Here is a 13809-nt window from a genome sequence, read left to right on the forward strand (position 1 = left end):
GTGCCCTTGGAAGCTTTTGAAACTAGGATGAACCTAATTTCAACATGTGGAGATGAAGAGCATTTCAGGCAAGGAAATGGGCGAAGCAAAGGCATGAAGATACTATTTTTTCAGAGGTATTTATTTTTTTTATTATTTAAAAAATTCTTTAAAAAGATCTTATTTATTCGTTGGAGACAGAGAGATAGAGAGAAAGAGCATGAGCGGGGGAGAGGCAGAGGGAGAAGCAGACTCCCCGCTGAACTCCCCGCTGAACAGGGAGACCAATGTGGGGCTCGATCCCAGGACCCAGAGATCATGACCTGAGCTGAAGGCAGGTGCTTAGCTGACTAAGCCACCAAGGTGCCCCCATTCAGAGGCATTTAAAATGAAGAAAGAAAGGCCGGTGGCAAAATGCTGTAACTGGCTCACAAATAGACTAGTTGGGAGAAACACTAGAATAACTGCCGGAAAAAGAGGGTGTATGAATCAAGAAGCTAAGCTAAGTTATGCTGCAGTAACAAACAACCCCAAATTTTAGTGGCTTATAATAACAAAGGCTTTTTTCTTTTCTTTTTTATTTTTTAAGATTTTATTTATTTATTGGGGAGAGAGAGAGCACGTGAGAGAGGGAGAGCACAAGCCGGGAGGAGGAGCATAGGGAGAGGGAGAAGCAGACTCCCCACTGAGCGGGAAGCCAAAGGTGGGGCTCAATCCCAGAACCCTGGAGTTGTGACCTGAGCTGAAAGCAGATGCTTAACTGACTGAGCCACCCACATGCCCCTGTTACATGTCTGCTGTGGGTCACCTGGGGACTTGGCGTCCTGCCTTTCAGGATGGCAGAGAAGTCACTAGTTTGAGCACAGGAAATCAATGAAGCAGAAGGAAAGTGGACTCTGGAGAGTCTCATCTTGTAATGTCTGCTGGATCACATCACTTCTGGTTACATCTGACTGTCTGGAACTGGTCACATGACTCTACTGCCCACAAGGTGGCCAGGAAGTACATTCCTGCCATGAATCCAGAAGGTGGAGAGCTGGAGATATCTGGTGAGCAGCACTAATTTTTACCCCAGATGGCAAGATCGAACCCACTTGAGAGGGTAGGATCATGGGCCTGCAATTCATTCTCCATTGGTGGGCTGGTAATGGTGGCAGGTATGTGTGTGTTGAGGGGGTATAGTGTACAAGTGTATGTGGGGGGGGGAGACTTGTCTATTTTTTAATTTTTAAAGATTTTACAGTTCCTTATTATGTTATATTTCTGTACCAATAGCTAACCAATACACCTGACTTGGTTTTCTTATTCATGGCCTTTCCTCATCTGAACTTACACAATATTTTCAGCATCCCCTCCCTCTTTCCCTTCCTCTGTCTTTCCTTCCATTATTTATTCAAACAAACTTTTTATTCTGGAATAATTTTAGATTTACAGGAAAGTTGCAAAGATAGTACAGAGAATTCCAATATACCCCTCACCCAGTTTCAGTTTCCCCTAATGTCATCTTACAATTCTGTGATATTCTTTAGGATTTAAACCCCTTGAGGACTACAGCCTGCCTGACCTAGTATTCCGCTGATGTTTCTCAGAGAACTGTGGCTTGTGGTGGTCCTAGCTTGAAGGTTTAAGCATATTTTCTTTTGATTACAGCCATGTCTGGGCTTGTCCAGAGGCCAGTAAGGCTAGTCTTCCACAGGTCTGTGAGTAGGAGGGATTGAGGGGCACTTTGGGAATGAGAGAGATGGAGGTGGAGGCGGCCAAACAGTTGGTTCAAAGGCCACGTGTTGGTGTTGGAAGGTAGGAGGCTTTTGAGCTCAGCAGGAAGTATGTGGTTCAAGAGCTGTCTCTCTCTGGCTCTTTGACGAGGGGGAGGGGGGTGATTACATGATGGAGTCAGAATGTGACCCAATGAAGAACAGTGAGCACAAATGCTGTAAGTCCTCTGTGAGGCAGAACTCAGTGGGGCATGGAAGTGGTGAGGGTGAGAGGACATTATGCATCTGAGAGGCAGCAGGAGGGGGTGGCCTGAGCAGAGGGCTAGACCAGCTTGCATTCTGGATGGAGCCGGAGCTCTGGGGCCTTGGCCTTGGCTTTGGCTGTAGACAGAGCCCATGTGAGAGCTCGGAAGACAACATTCTCTAGTTCATGTGAGCATGTTCTTGAGGACAGTTTGGGAAAGAGCTGGGTGGAGGTGGTAGTTTTAAGAGTCACAGATTTCCCCCATGGTCTGTGTTGTTATTATCATTGAGACAGTGTTGTCCTCTCCAGGCAGGTTGGCTGAGAAAATATAAGTGACGTGTGTTGGGCTCTGGATACTTGGTAAATATTACTGACTCATTTCCCATCACCCTCTCAAGTAAGGGAAAGTCCCCAGAGGTCAAGGCCCAAAGGGATGAGTGTTTTCTTAGCCTGGACTCCTCAAAGATACAAGTCACCTGCTTGAGACAGTTGGGCATCTGAAGGCCAATGATAGGCACCAGTGGTCTGACCCCGAGGCTCTCAGCTGAGATGAGGGGCTTTCATGTGGGAAGGGAACACCAGGCCCACTCAAAGGAGGAGCTCAGGGAGTGGGGAGGTTTGCTGAACACCACCCTCAGGAATGAAAACTGAGATCCAAAGCTTCCAGGGACTTTCAGGGACTATCCCAAAGAGGAGTCAGGATGGGAGCCTAAGAACTGGGTGGAATTCTATATATTTTAGAAGATCATCTGTATTGTTGTCTGTTGCTTAGTGAGGCTGTAGGTTTGTCTTCGGGAGCAGCAAGACGCTGGGACACAAACCCACTCTCAGGAGAAGGAGAACCTGTAGGGTTAACTGTGGAGCAGCAGTGTGAATGAAAGAAGTCCCAGGGGCTGGACAGGAAATGCTGGGTCAGGCAAAGAACTGACTTTGAGGCTCTTCCTTCCTTGCAGGAGAGTGGTTGTGTTGATCTGCAGCAACTCAATTAGAGTCAGAGCTCCAATCTCTGCTCCCAGCCTATTCATTCTGATAAGTTATGCCATCTTGATCAAGGGCGTCACCGTCTCCTGGTTTCTTGGACTGGAAAACTGAGCTGCTTTTGTGCTGTGCCCTTCAGTACATGATGCATAAATTTGCTCTGAGGGCCAAATATGCTGTGTGCTATTCTGGGTGCCTTACAGGTATTTTTGTATTACTCCTCATAATAATCCAGTGAGATGGGTATTATTACCCTTATTTTACAAATGATGAAACTACTGCTAACAGCTTAGGTAGATGCTTCAGTCTTAAAACTATTATGTCCAACATCAGAACTCAAATTCTTCCCACAGTCCCTGTGCTTCTCCTCAGCATTCACTGTCTTTTTCATCCTATGAGATCAATGTTTCTCACTATCTGACTCAGAATCATTTTGGCTACTTTTTGGAAGAATCACTGATGGAATCCAGACCTATCAGTCTCTGGGAGTGGAGCCCATCACCCCTTGCCTATGTAGCAAGTTCTGCAGGTATTTCTGATGTCATTTGTGCTGAGGTTCCCCTCCTATGGCCAGTGGACAACTCTGAGACTGGTCTGATTTCTAGGATTCCTCTCAAAATTTTTGCCATATCCTCCGTATCCTGTTGCAAGGGAAGAATGAGAGAGATGAGCCATGAGTTGGCACTCTAGGGGTGGCCCTAAGTTGGAACACACAGAAGTGGAGCTATGGGGTCATCCAGATGAGACATTGGTACATGGGGTGATGGCTTCCGTACCATCTGGAGACCATCTTTGTTGACCATTGTCACTGTTTAGAGATGATCCCCACAAACTTCAGTGTGCTTTGGGGATTCTTCCAAAGAGCAAACTTTGGTCCACAGATGTGGCTATTAAAGTCAACTATGGAGATTTTTTGTTTACTGTTGGCCACAATGCAGTTGTGAAGTGCTTTACATGTATCACCTAACAAGGCTATGAAGTACATATTATTATTTTCTCATTTGGTTGGTTGATCTAGAAACTGAGGTTGGAGAAAAAATTGAGTTACTTGCTTAAAGTCCAATAGCTCATAGCTATTGGAGTCAGAATTCAAATCTAGCCCATGGTACATAATGTTTAGTAGCTGTTTGACTGCTTCACGATACCAAGTCTTGGGCTCAATGAGGTCAACTATCTCCTGATAGTTTTGGCTGAATAGATCAACTGACCTTTCAGCTATTTGGCACTTATATTTAGTTGAGTCTGATGCTCTGCTATGTGCTGTGGGGTCCCCAAAGGGTAAGAAGAGTTACTTTATCCCAGAGACTCACAGTGTAATTAAGAAAATGAGACATTTGCAAGAAACTGTAATAACTCAAATGGGCTTGCTGGAAGTTTTGCTCTGTGAGCCTGTGTGTGTGTGTGTGTGTGTGTGTGTGTGTGTGTGTGTAATGGGAGAAAGGGTATGAGAAGAGAAGAAGGTATCACTATGGGGGAGGGGAAGTGATGTGGCTGCAGAACCTGGTTCAGAGGGCACAGGGATCTCGGGGTCCTGCCTGGTGGGTGAGGTAAGAGGATTCTATGTGTGGAGCTGATGTTCAAAGTCAGGTGCAGCATGTTAGAATATCTGGGGAACTTTTTAAAAATACCAGTGCCTGGGCCCTGCCTAAAGAAACTGATTTAATTGGGCCAAGTCGGGAATTGGAGATAGATGAGGAGTTTTTGGAAGCCTCCTTTGTGATTCTAATGCATATCTGGACCAAGAAGTGGGCAAATGCATACTTTTCTAGCATTTCATGGGCTCTCCCCTGTTTTGAATCCAAGCCACAGGTCTTTCAACAGACTTCTTGGTGGCTGGGCCTCCTTGTTCTCTCTTTCCTGTGACTGAGAGGTCAGATGACCATGTATATGCCTGTGAGGAGAGGCCACCACCTGTTGTTGTAAATCTGGTGCAATTTCATCATCTCTTTGCCCCATGTATTTTCAGTATCTTATAACTACATCTGGATGGGTAGTCTGTTGTTTTCTACTTTATAGCAGATTGTGCAGTCACAAGGGGATGGGTGCTGTGGGACTGCTGGGGCTTTTGCCCTGTAAATATAGGCTGGGTGAGTTTATTTATAGGAAATTATGATGGTTACCTCTGACTGTTATTGACCAGAGCAGGTTTTTACATGTCTCATTTGCCCTTTAATTTGTTGTTGGGGAAAGACTTTTAAATAAATCACTTTTGTAAAGGCCAAGTTAATTCTAACTACTTTAGAGAAATTCCCCTATGTGGGAGCTTCAGCGAGGTCAAAGGGAATGGTCAGAACCCACCCTCCCCCCTTCCAAGAGCAATTAGAAAGATGGAAGATCTGGGAGAGAAAAGCTTTGTTGATGTATTTGACAATGCATGAAGGCAGTGGTCTTCAATCTTGGCTGCACACTAAAATCTTCCAGGGAGCTTAAACATCAAAAACAAAGACAACAGAAAACCCAAATCTCAAGCTGTACCCTGGAACAATTGAATAAGAGTCTCTGGGACATGAGACTTGACATCAATATTTTTTAAAGCCTCAGATGATTTCGATGTACAGCCAAGGTTAAGAACCGCTGTGTGAGGGGATAAGAGAGGCTTAATAAATAAGAGGGTGACCCAGTAAGCTGCAAGGAAAAAAGAAAAGTAAGACGTCAAGGTTAGAGACTAGTCACATACAGCAGCTTTGGAATGTAACAGTTAAGTCCAGCCAGCTCCAAGAACTCAGCTTAGCCTTAAGAAACTGATGGCCAATCTCCAAACATCCTTGCAATCCCCAGTTCACGAGCCATTTGCATCACGAGGCTCACGGTCCATGTGAGGGCTGATGATGAGAGCAACACCACACTTCTTCCGTGCCCCTTGGCCCAGGGAGGAGGGGTGAGGGGACTACAATCAAGATCATTCTGGTTCTTTATGCGGCCAGCAATCCCAATGAATAGCTGCCAAAGAGGGTTAGGAGAGTGCAGGGGGTGAGGAGGGTATGATTGCTCTTCAGAGGTAGGGCTGATAGACCCTGACGGAAGGACCAAGGGACACAAACAAGACAAAAATCCATCACCCAAGGTTATAGTGCACCGGTGTGGTCTTTGGGTCAGGATGTAAGCAATCACCCAGGGGCACTTATTTATTTTATTTTATTTTATTTTATTTTATTTCATTTTATTATTTAATTAATTAATTAATTAATTATTTTTCAGAAACACTTTTTAAAAGATGTTTTGTTTTGAGATCATTTCAAAGGTACAGAAGAATTGCAAGATTCCCCTACAAAGAACTCCCACACCATTAGCTTGGACTCACTAATTATTAACTTGTAACCACATTTACTTTATCATGTCTCTGTCAAGATGTATACATATTTTTCTGAACCTTTGCCCCTAAGCACTTCAGCACATATTTCCTATGAACAAGGACTTTTTCTTACAGAGCCACAGAACTGGGAGATAAATGAAGACCCACCAAATGAGAAAAGCAAAGGCTATTTATTCTGAGTTGGCTACCACAAGGGAGTTGACCACCATCATTTGAATCTTGGCAGAGATTCAAAGGCAGTCAGAGGAATGAGAAGGATTCAAGTGTGCCCTGGCTGAAGGCTGTTGGCACAGGAATCTGGAGGTGGGCTAACTAGATGTGGGGAATCCGTGTGATTGGTCAAGGATGCTTGTTTGACTTTCCCTGGTCGGTCCAAAGTTGGAAGCAGGGACAAAAATCAGGGAAGCTGTCAGTTATTAATCATGTCCTAGCCACTATGGGCCAACTGTTACAGAAGTTATTGTTAGGTTTCCTGGATCGCCACTGGAGATGGATATGGCTTCCTGCAAGTCTAACTTATAGGGCTGTTTATTGTAGATAAGAGGTTGGTTTCCTGGGCAGATTGCTGTAGGTTGTTGGTCAGAGTTCTATTTTTACGTACAGTCTAGCCACTGTCTATATATTCATTCTCAGAATATAATGATCAACTTCAGATTTTTAAAGATTTTATTTATTTATTATTCACAAGAGACACACAAAGAGAAGCAGAGACACAGGCAGAGGGAGAAGCAGGCTCCATGCAGGGAGCCCGCTGTGAGGCTCGATCCTGGGACTCCAGGATTACGCCCTGAACCAAAGGCAGATACTCAACCGCTGAGCCACCCAGGTCTCGCAACTTCAGATTTAACTCTGGGGTAAAACACTGTTATCTAGAATATACTGTATATTAAAATTTTGTCAGTTGCCCTAATCAAATCCTTTATGGCAATTTCCCCTTCTGATCCAAAATGCAGCAGAAGATGATGCACTGCATTTAGTGGTCATGCCTCTTTAATCCTTTTTAATCTGGAACAGCTCCTTAGCTCTTTTTTTTTTTTTCTTTTTTAAATCTTTCATGACCCTGACTTTTGGGAAGTGGTGGGGAGACCCCTGAAGAAATGCATATATCCCAGCTGACTGTGACAATGTGTCCACAGCTGGTGCCCCTCCACTGCTTGCTCCTCAATCCTGTCCTAGAGACTCCGGGAATTGTTTGGGTATATGCAGCTCAGGTAACCAGATAATTAGCCCCTTTAGTGAGGACATGGAAAGTCACGTCTCCATGTAGGGCAGAGGAGAAACTTGTAAACAGAGAGTGGTACCCATGGTCATGTCCTTTAGCAGCTAATCCTTTGCAAGGCCAAGAGCATTTGTGAAACATGTCTGGTTCCGTTTGGGGCAATATGTTCTTTCACTAGCTCAGTCTCCCACTGTATTTTGTATATGTAGACACTGGGTTTTCCCTCTTCTTTCCTCTCTTCTCTCCTTCCTGCTCCAGTGTCCCATTTCTTCAAAGATGCCAGAAACAATTTCCAGGCCCCCAAGGTGGGGGGGAGGTCAGGCTGCTGTTCCTGCAAGATGGGGTACAGTGGCAGCCATCTGTCCCAGGACAGTTGAAATTGGCCTGTTTTTTTTTTTTAAAGAACATCAGGGACACAGAGAAGGTTTTGTTTGGGGCCTGAATAGCTTTGGGGGCAGGCCTGCCACTCTGAAAACATTCACCTCTCAGTCACTCCAAGCTGCTGTCAAAGAGTGATTTCTGGATCTGTCAACAGCTTGGATCGTAGTTAAAATTCCCTCTTTCTTCATCCCTGCTAATACATTGAGCAATAACAAGCTTTTATTTATGGGGAATTGGGCTAAAATAAGTGTACTCTATGTAGCAGTGAGATTACAGTCTTTGGTTTTGATTGTCTGGCTTACCTCTGTTCTTTGCCATCTAGCCGTGTGGCCTTGGGCGAAGTGCTTAGCTTCAGAGTCCTCAGCAGTGAAATCGGGCAATATTAGTTGTTTCACAGTGTCACAGTGAGTATTAAATGTCATGATAAATGACAGCATTTAGCATAGTGGTTGGCAAATAATAGGCGCTCGTCGAATGTTAATCATTATCATTACTTTGCTTATCGCTTAAGCGGAAAGTTAAAACCCATTTGCTAAAACTCATTTTCCATGGCCATTGTGGGTAGAATGTTTTGCTGTCATTCAGGTGTGGATTTAGATCCTGGCTGTGCCCGCCACTGCCTGGATGATGTTGAGCAAGTGAAACTTCTTAGAGCCCCAATGTCTCCCATACAGTGGGAACAGTGTCTTCTTTGCAAACTGATCATGTCTAATAAGAGAACCCAGTATGGAGCTCCTGGGTGGCTCAGTGGTTGAGCATTTGCCTTTGGCTCAGGTTGTGATCTCGGGGTTCTGGGATCAAGTCCTGCATTGGCATGGCCACAGGAAGCCTGCTTCTCCCTCTGTCTGTGTCTCTGCCTCTCATGAATAAATAAATAAACTCTTTAAAAAAGAGAGAGAGAGAGAGAACTCAGTACGGTGCCTAGTCCAGAGTGGATGGTAGCTAAGAAAAAAAATGTGAAATGGGAAAAATTAGGTTTTTTGTGCCTTGTCCGTGACTCCCTTTTCTTGTGGTGCCTCCAGAATGGGGGTCCAGAGTCTTATGCTTTCCCCTGGTCCAGCAGGGACCTCCCACCAGATTCTGCTCCTTCCTTGAGAAAACTTCATCTTCTAGATCATTCCCTTTTTTATCACCTTTCCTAAATTACTGGTCATTTGTGGCATCCTCTAGCACCTGTGACAAAATGGGCAAGCCAGGAGACTCATTTGAGCTAAGGGGTAGTGAGTAATAGTTAATGAATGCATTGATTTTTTTTTTTTTCTCCCCCAGGGACTTTTCTTGCATTTTGAACAGAGGCCTTTAATCTTGGAATCCTCCTCATTTTAGGATAAGAGAATTTTCTGGGTTTGTACTCATTTTCCTGTGAAGGTGAAGACTCCACAGTTAACAGCAGAACCTGGGCCAGAAGTCAGGTTTTCTGATTTCTAGTCCAGATTACTTCCTGCGGAAAGAGTCACGATGGGAGTCTTGGGCTTCAAGGTAGCTGAGCTGGGAAAAGAGCTTTGGTAGTGATGTGCCTTGAATGTGAACCGCCCACCGAAATGTGCCACAGAATCAGCCAGTAATAGCTTGGGGGTGGGGTGCAGGGATGAGTTTCAGATTTCCATTTTTTAATTTAATTTTTGAGGTGGTTTTATTTTCTGGATTAAAAAAAAAAACTTTTGTTCATTTGCACAGGGAAAAATAAATAGATTCTAAGTTACAGGAAAGGTCATTTCTATTCCAAAGTCCAGACATATTCAATTACACCCTCATTAAGAATAAAATCTCCACTCCCCAGTAACTGAGTTTTTCTCAGGGGCCCCAGCGTGGTGCCTGGGACTCCTCTGGGCCTCTAAAGCGTGCCTGGCAAACAGGAAAGGGCCATGCATTGCTTTAAACCCTCTCAACTTACTGCCAGTGAGCCTGAAGCTTCAACCCACTTTGTCCCCTGAGGGATTGCTTCTTTTAGGGCCCTGTGAAGAGCAAACCTGAAACCTGAAGTCTGGTGATAAAATCATCATGTATTAGTGCAGTGGTGAGGTGGTGAGGCGTGGGAAGGGTCCAGTGGGAATGGAGGTTGGGAAGGGTATGTTTTGATGGAAGGGGTGGGTTGGATAAAAAAAAAAAAAAAGATTGAAGAAAGAGGAGAAAACACTTCTAGAGCTTAAGATATTTCTTGAATGAGCCACTTCTGGGTGGGAACCTTAGTTTAAGGAATAAAGGAGGAGGTATTACTAAGAACAGAGCTGTGAGAAGGTTGCAGAAGTGAGTTTCACCTCCTACCTGACTTGGCTGGCATTGCCTCCAGAGTCAAAAGTTCCAGGCTTGTCACTCTGAGACCTTTCAGATTCTCCCTCACATCGTATTTGCCTTTTGGGGCTGGCTGTGGGAAGAGGTGAACAGTCAATGGACTTAACTTGCAGAGATATTTTTCCCTTTCTTTTTTTTGTTCCCAAATAAACTTTCAAGCAAAAAAGAACTCACAGACCTTGACCCGATTCATGTCTAACCAAAGCAGGACTGTGGGAGTCCAGTGCCTATAAATCAGCTTTCCTCTCTGAACGCCTCAAAGAAAATCTTCCCCAAGGCAATCGCCTCAGCCAGAGTTCACACACGCTGACCAGCCCTTTGAAATTCTGTCTGCAGATAATGGCAGTCACAGCCAGCCTGTCTTACTGAGAGAATCCTGTTGGCTGCGATATAATCCAGAAGAATCCCCAAGGTGGCTGACGAGATTTGCCTTTTGGAGGAAAAAAATATAACAAGGACTATACCACATTTAACATTGTAGTGTAGAGAGGTCTTTAATCTTGCAATCCTAGATATTTCAGGATTTTAAAATTAGGAAGATCATTGTCTTCAAGTTCAATTTATTAAGTGAACTGGGCTTAACGAGGATTCAAGCACTGTCTTTTCTACTGATTTTGTTATTGACATGGACTTTTCTTACCCTTGAGGTCCAACCAGATTTCAGGCTCTGAAGAGCTAACACTGGATTGTCTGGGGCTCAAGTCAAGGCCAGTTTGGGGACACGGAGTAAGGGAAAATCTATGTGTGTTTTGATTTTCTAAGTTATGTATCCAAATCATTGTTTTAATCTGTGATATCAGAATCACCTGGGACATGTGCCTAAAATATTTGCTTAAAAAATTACTAGGCTCTACCCAATCTGACTGGTTCAGAAATTTGAGGGAAAGGTGGCAGCCTAGAACTTTACATTTTATACAATTTCTCCATGTGAATCTAATGCACACCAAAGGTTGCTTTTTTTTTTAAATTTTTTATTTTATTTTATTTTATTTATGATAGTCACAGAGAGAGAGAGGCAGAGACATAGACAGAGGGAGAAGCAGGCTCCATGCACTGGGAGCCCGACATGGGATTCGATCCTGGGTCTCCAGGATAGCGCCCTGGGCCAAAGTCAGGCACCAAACCGCTGCGCCACCCAGGGATCCCCCAAAGGTTGCTTTTAATGAGACTCAGCTTCTATAATTTCCATTACCTGTTGTTTTCCATCTCCAACCTAAATTTCAAATTCTTGGGAAAGACTATGACTGGCTTCACGTTCCAATGACATGTTGCTGAATAACAAATTATCCCAAAACGTATGGGTTAAAAAACAATTCTATCTTATGATATATGAGCCAGGAATTTAGGCAGGGCTCAGCTAGTGGAGCTGATACAGGGCTGAAGGATCCACTTCCAGACGGTGCATTCCCATGACTAGCAGGTCATTTCTAGTTGTCAGGCAGGAGCTTAGCCAGGTCATCAATGGAGACACCTCAGTGTCTTTCACATAGGCCTCTCCATGGGGGCTGTTTGGCTTCCCCACAACATAGTTGGTGGGTTCCAAGAGCAAATATTCTGAGGGGCTAAGATGGAAGCTGCAAGCTTCTTTGGACATAGCCTCAGATATCAGATAGCATCACTCTACCATATACTGTTAGGCAAGAAATTAACAACTACCAACCCAGATTCCAGCATAGACGAGACACACTTCCTCCCCTCGATGTGAGCAGTATGTGCACAGAAAGAGGAAAGGAATCAAGGGTGGACACCTTTGACAATTTTCTACTGTGCCTTGTTTGGGTCAGTTATTGACTCAGTCATGGACAAAGGGAGGGGAACATAATACAGATTTAGTCACTAGGGGCTCAACCTGGCATATTGAGGAGGGCACCCATTGAAGGGGGAATTGTTATAAATCCTGCAGGCACTCTAAGGGATGTCTTACAGATCATCTCGCTTGAGCATTTACTCAAATTAGGAAGTGCCCTTGGACATTGGCTATCCAGAAGAGCTAAACCTCTTCTGACCTTTCCATGAGGCACCCTGTTCCATTTTCAGACAGTTATAGTTACGTAAACATCATTCTAGTTCTCTGTAATACCCATCAATTATCCATTAGCATAACACTCAACTATGGATTGTTTTTCTAGACTGCAAGTTTTTCCATCAGGCTTAAACTCTTCAAGGCCTGGGCCCAGCCTCCCAGGCGTACAATAAGTGCTAAGTAAATGCATGTGAATGTTCTTGAATGAATAAACACATTTACTCTTCCCCATCTACATATAGCAAAGTTGACTTTGATGTGGGTATTGAGTTCCTGTCTTATAGTTCATCATTGCTCTCATATTTTCTCTAAGCAAAAACCACCTGAAGTAATTTATAGTTAAAAGTGCAGGTGATAAATTAAGTGAACACTGTCCTAAATATTAGCAACTGAAGCTAAATTCCTTAAAGTCATAGGAGAAATTTTACCATTTTGGAGCTAGGATTGAAACAACCATAAACAAAAGTATTATGTGCTTTGTTGTTGTTTAAAGAAAAAGTCAGCAAACTGTGCCTCCCAGCATCCTGGCCAAATCCTGCCTGCCACCTGTTTTTGTAAGTAAAGTTTTACTGAAATACAGCCATGCCCATTTGTTTCCTTATTGTCTATAACTACTTTTGAGCTCCAACAGCAGAATTGAGTTGTGGCAGATTATGTATCCTCTCAAAGCCTAAAATATTTACTATCTGGCTTTTCACAGAAAAGGTTTGCCAACCTCTGGTAAAGGGCTTTTCTTACTCCATTTGGTGTTATAAGAAATACCATAAACTGGGTGACTAAGAAGCAACAAACATTTATTTTTCACAGTTCTGGAGGCTGGAAATCCAATATTAGGGTGCCAGCGTGGTTGGGTTAGGGCTGTCTTCCAGGTTACAGATTCTCATTGTATCTACATAAGATAGAAATTGGACTAGGCAGTGATGTGGACTCTCTTTTGTAAAACAATCGCATTCATGAGGGCTCCACCCTCAGGACCTAATCACCTCCCAAAGGTCACACCTTCTAATATTATCACATTGGGCATTAGGATTTCAACATGGGAATTTTGGAGGTGAGGTGGAGGCATGAACATTCAGGTCATTGTAAGTCTTCTCCTGATCCCCTTGATCTTGGGTCTTGGTTATTTTATTTGGAAATGCTGAAGGAGCCTTGTTGCCACATTTCTATATTTCCAGAATTTTTTTTCCCAGTGGAAAAGAACTCTTCCCCAGCTTGTCCATGGTGGGGTCTCCAGGGATGCTGAAATTTAGGTAAAAACCAAGTAGAGGTCCTTTACTTGAGCAATTAATAAGAATAGATCATGAACCAGCATAAGGAGCAGCAGACTTTTAACTTAAGAGAATGGGCTTGGGACCTATCAAACTCTCTAGTAGGCATTTATTTGTTCTTTGGTTGTCTAAGTTTCATTCCTTCTTTCTTATGGCAATAGCAATTTACTGACTTCTGGGTAATTACCTCTTCCCACTAAGTGCTGTCTTGGTTAACTCAAGGTATCCTGCTGTGCCCTACCCAAGGTTAGACATATGACTCGAACTAGGGCTCTTTGACCCAGAGATGGACAGAATGTTGAAGTCAACTCATCCTAGTAATGGTGGCCTGCAAAACTATCCTTCTCTTCCTGTTGCCTATAGACCTCAGGATACTCTGATCCCTGCCAAACTTAGC

General features: G+C 43.8%; 1 long non-coding RNA gene across 1 annotated transcript in view; it reads left to right on the forward strand.

Moving 5' to 3' along the window:
• Positions 1-818: 818 nt before the first annotated feature.
• LOC119864281 overlaps positions 819-13809 on the forward strand; it is a 119751-nt gene continuing 106760 nt past the window's right edge. Inside the window, exon 1 of the long non-coding RNA XR_005368610.1 lies at positions 819-1028. This is a non-coding gene — a long non-coding RNA (uncharacterized LOC119864281). The remainder of the gene's footprint in view (positions 1029-13809) is intronic.

This window comes from Canis lupus, chromosome 13, assembly GCF_011100685.1.
Source record: "Canis lupus familiaris isolate Mischka breed German Shepherd chromosome 13, alternate assembly UU_Cfam_GSD_1.0, whole genome shotgun sequence".
NCBI lineage: Eukaryota > Metazoa > Chordata > Mammalia > Carnivora > Canidae > Canis > Canis lupus.